Consider the following 5,275-nt stretch of genomic DNA (forward strand, 5'->3'; position numbering starts at 1 on the left):
TATGAAGACCAATGCAGACAAATAGGAAAAAAAATAAAATAAAAAAAATAAAATAAAATAAAAAAAGAAGGGGTTTTTTGCTGAATGCCAATGGTTTTACTGCTGACTTTTGTTATTTTGGTTAATGAGTTTTTTCTGTTTCAGATTGAGTGATGCAAACCAGCAAATAAAAGAAAAGGTGACAACAGACTCAATAAAAGATCTAAAAAACATTGTCATCAGAGATCTGTCGACCTGGAACTTTGCCAACTTCCATAGACAAAACAGACGCTGCTGGCTTTTCTTAATCAGCATGTCGGTGTTCTTCTCAAAAGTCTGTTTATCGTCAATTATGATGCCCAGGTACTTGTACGAATCGACAATCTCCACAATTTCTCCATTTACAGTGACGTTTACAGGGGCAGGGTGGTTGTGTCTAAAATCAATGCACATGTCCTTTGTTTTTGTGACATTCAGTTACAAAAAGGCGTCATTGCACCACTTTAAAAACATGATTAATAATAATTAATAATTAATGATTAATATCAAACCCTGCTGTGTAACTCAATGCAGTCTCTAACTCAGAATTTCTTGCATCTGTCTTTTTTAACAAATAAAGTAAGCCTTGATATTTAGCCCAGGTCTAGGGCTTTTGGGAAATATTGTTGTTATCTAGACATATGATGCAAGCCAGAGTTCTGCACTAGGTTGGGTACCTGATGGGTAACCTGCAAAAAGCTGTGTAACGGGTAAGGATATGCATTTATTATAAATTCACGGGTACAGGCATGGGTAAAAATGAACAACACATGGGCAGGCAGCTGGTGAGAACAAAAATCTATTTTTTATTTGTTCAGAATAAAACAAATAAAAAAGATGTGCAGCATTATTATCAAACTGCAATTCCTTTTTTTTTTCCAACGAAACCAAAGAACCTTGATCAATGTGAGTGACTGTAGCCTGTGTGTGTGTTAACCCATGGGTGCGGGTCGGGTCGCGGGATTTTATTAATGGGTGCAGCTTTGACTTAGACATAATGATGGTGTTGGGAACAACAATATTAGGCATCACACGGAGGCACCATTTATGTTGGGAACAACAATGTAAGGCCTCACCAAGGGACACCATTAATGTAAATTATTCTGGTGATACTATAAAAGAGGGGATACTATGTGTTGTGATCTAGGCACCGGTGCTATGTAACATGGCGGCACCATTTGTTTGGACTTAAGCCTTAAAACGGGCCTGACCTTGTAATAATATCTCTAAATAAAGTATCAAATTGGCTATCAGAAATAATTAATAATTCTTAATAATAATTATTGATTATGTTAAATAATGTGACTTAATTTACATTATATCACCTCGTGGGGCACCATTCCCGTAAAGTGAAAATGATAGCCAGTTAAAGGTATCAATCTCAAAAGTTCACTAAACTACCAATTTGGAATTTTGTTTAATAATCAAATTAATAAAAATAACCAAATTTAATAGTAAAGCCTGAAGGATTTTGGAGTTCTTGACGCAGCAGAGGTTGACCATTCTAGAGGGCTGCATTGGGACTGGGTCCCAACGCAAATATTGCGGGAGCGGGAGCGGGCGGCGAAAAAAAACACTGCGGGATCTTGGTGCACATGCATGAGCGTTTCCACTCTATATTTATTCATAAATGCACAAATATGCCCTGAACCAGCTTTCATACCAATTTGCCGCTTGCTCCACCTGTCTGTCTGTCTGTCTGTAAGCTCCATCTGTCATGAGACAAACATGACAGAAGACGTGCAGTTTATTGTGTTTCACCGACGACAAGCTGTCATTACGCGCGTCAATTACGCACGGCTGCGCGCTCTTTATAACTCACTGTGAACCTATGTTGCATAATAAAGATTTGCCCCCTCGTAATTTTTAACCGCCCCCTCAGTAACTTCATCCTGGTGCCAGGCCTGCCTTAACCTCAATCACTGCGTGATTATATAAAGGTAGAAAAATAAATAAAATACAGAGGAGGAGAATAGAATATGAAACAGCCTTTATTTCATTAAAAACTAAATGAAAACAACGAAATAGGAGCGCTATTCCTGACCAGTGCGTCAAAAGACATGCAGGCCAGGGAAACGAAACAAACAACCCCATGAATCTCTTTATTAATAGCCTATAAAATTACGTGTTTTCTCCTGCGGGATGGAAGAAGACACAAAATCATCGATCTCTATTATTGTGCGGGCATAAATTCTCAGAGTTTTGCGGGTGCGGGCGGGAGTGGACATACACATTGCGGGAGCGGGCGGGAGTGTAATACATACGTTGCGGTTGCGGGCAGTAATGGTCAGAAATTCAGCGGGAGCAGGCAGGAGCGGGTTGAAGAAAACAGTCCCGTGCAGGGCTCTAGACCATTCATTCACTCTTATGCAACATTAAACAGACAGCAGGTATGATTCCAAATAATTATATATATTCATAAAGTAAGTAAATCAAAACCAAAACACACAAATTCTAACTAACTATATACAAGCTTGGTGTGTATATGTGTGTGTGTGTGTGTGTGTGTGAGAGAGAGAGAGAGAGAGAGAGAGAGAGAGAGAGAGAGGGAGGGAGAAAGACACAGATGTGTGGTAATCAAAGGGCCGTTTGCCCTACAAAACAAAATGGCTGACAACAGAGAACTACAAGATGGCCGAATCAAAGCTGGCTTCAGATCGGGGGACGCGTTTGTCAGACCGCGTGGTCAGGACAAAGACAAAGGAAGAGGAGCGGGAACTTTGATTTGCCTCTTTGGGTGTAGCTCTGTTGAAAGCCTATTTGTAAATGAGTCTATGATAATGTGATATGTGTTGCAAACGGTCTGGATCAATGCAGAGGATGTTTAGTTGCATGCAAGACGTTGTCTGTGAACAGCATTAGCAATCTAAACACTTCAGGGCTGCCAACTCTCACGCATTGGCTGTGAGACACACGTATTTGAGTGGCTTCACACGCTCTCACGCCACACCCCCGATTTCTCAAGCTGAAGTGTCCTCGGCGTCCGCTCAATATGGTACACAAAGGGTTAACAATCGTTGGTGTCTACCATATGTCCCGCCTCTAATCTCGTATTGCTCATCGATAGGCTCTACCGTTATTTTGGTAACGTGTGATTGGTCCTCCCCAGCGCCGCTCTCTCCACTGACTTTGTGGGTGCGCGTCACCGTACAGCTCACGGCAGTTCGTGAGGGAACGACACATAACGCGCGTCACCGTTAGCGCTCCACACCGGAGCGCCGAGTGTGAACGGTGAGTCGGTTGGTTCAGTAAATAAGCTAAACAAACACCTGTTGATGTTTGGCTAACTAAATGGCGTTCCTTGGCAACTCTTTGCTAGATAATGAGATGCTAACGAGCTAATACTAGCTGAGCTAAGTTTGGCAACTATTAGATCAATATTATAAGCCAGAGAACATGAAATTCCACTTCACGTGCTCCATCAGCAATCATAGATGTCATGTAGTGATGACACAGTTCAAATTAATGGTTGTAGTGAGATGACATGATATAAACAGTCTGAATAAATAAAGTGTGAACACTATAAATAATAGCTCCTTCAGTGACAGTCTTTAGCATCCATGGTGTGTGAAGGAGACACTTAGGAGAATAGAGACATCCATGGTGTGTGAAGGAGACACTTAGGAGAATAGAGATCCACTGCTCCCAGTAAAAACACCAACACTGAGTCATAGTTATGTAATAGATATTGGGTGTAAGTGCAACATTTTGCACACAGTTGTATTATAATGATTTTGGAGCATTTACATTTTTGTTGATTTACTTTATTTATGTCTAACATGATGAAGCTGACTAACTTGTGTTGACATTATGGCTGTTCTTTAGCCTATATACATTCAGATGTTCTTTAATGAATTACACAATTGTAAAACATACAGTATGTTTTCCTCAGGCTACAACAATCAAAATCTATGACTGTTGCATCTCAGATCGTCCCACTGTTCACATGTCTTGCATCAATATATTTTTTGTCAGATGACAAGTAGTAGAGAGACTGGAGGAGACGGAGGAGATGGAGGAGGAGAGGCAGGAAGAGAGACAGAAGGAAATGGAAGAGAGACAGGAGCCTCACAGGTGAGACTGAATCATGAAGGATATATGTTGATAGTGAGATTCAGCATTGTGACTAGGGGTAAGTAAAAATATTGATTCATGCATAATATATATTTTTACCTGATATCAATATCAATTCGGATCACTATTACCAACCCAACTGCAGACCGCAGGCTGGTACTGAAGTTACGCCCTTCGGAGTATACTGTTTTTGTTATTATTATAGTTTACCCTGGAAAGCACATATGGACAGATGTGGTGAAGTTATCAGTGTATATTCATGTAACTGATAACATTAGAGAATACATTAACGAAGACATTCTTGTATTTAGTGTAGATATCTAAATATCCATTAAAAAGCAGTGATCAGTTTCACATGACGTGAAATTGCATTAAAAAATCATCAATGTACAGGTCGCCGCCATGGAGCACTTTTATGTCCCTACCAATGTGAAAATCAAACCTACGCCCTTGGAGCTAAAACAAAAAAAGTCCCTGTTTCATTGCGCAATACACCTCCCGACCGCTACATTGGATGTTGGTGGCGCTGTGGCCCAATTGACACCGGGATTGCACTCAGAAGAAGAAGGAGAAGGAGAAGAAGAAGGAGAAGAAGAAGAAGAAGAAGAAGAAGAAGAAGAAGATCGATTTCCCCCGCTCTTTTCAGGTATGTATGTTAAGATTTTGTGCTCTTAAACTTTAAGTAACGTTTGCATATTTGTTTTTTGTGTGTTGTGAGATCATTTAAAGGCATTTCGAGAGCTTTGTACGACCGGCTTCCTCGGATCTTCACCTTTGGAACAAGGGACACAACAAAGACTGCATCTGGAACCACAACTCTTTCCAGCTTCCTCTGCCAGTTAACAAAATCAGCACACCACAAAGCGACTCTTTCTTCCATCCATTCAAGGATCGGTAATGTATAGCTGGGCATAGTTTTATCACAGCTGCACAGGCTAAGCAAGACTGTTTAACTTGTTGAATGTGATTTAATGCTGTTTACCGAGTTATTGTTGTGATTTGTTTGCAATTAGGTCATTGGTTAGTTGGCTTCGCCAAAGCTAAGTGCAGGGCTGCCAACTTTTCAAAAAACCATGGAGTGAGATTTGGTGGGGCCAACCGAAATTTTGCCACATACACTGCAGTTTTTTGTATGGCCCATTCAGCGTCATTACCATACAACAAAAACGTTGTTTTTTTTTAG

Source organism: Epinephelus moara, chromosome 5 (genome assembly GCF_006386435.1).
Source record: "Epinephelus moara isolate mb chromosome 5, YSFRI_EMoa_1.0, whole genome shotgun sequence".
Lineage (NCBI taxonomy): Eukaryota > Metazoa > Chordata > Actinopteri > Perciformes > Serranidae > Epinephelus > Epinephelus moara.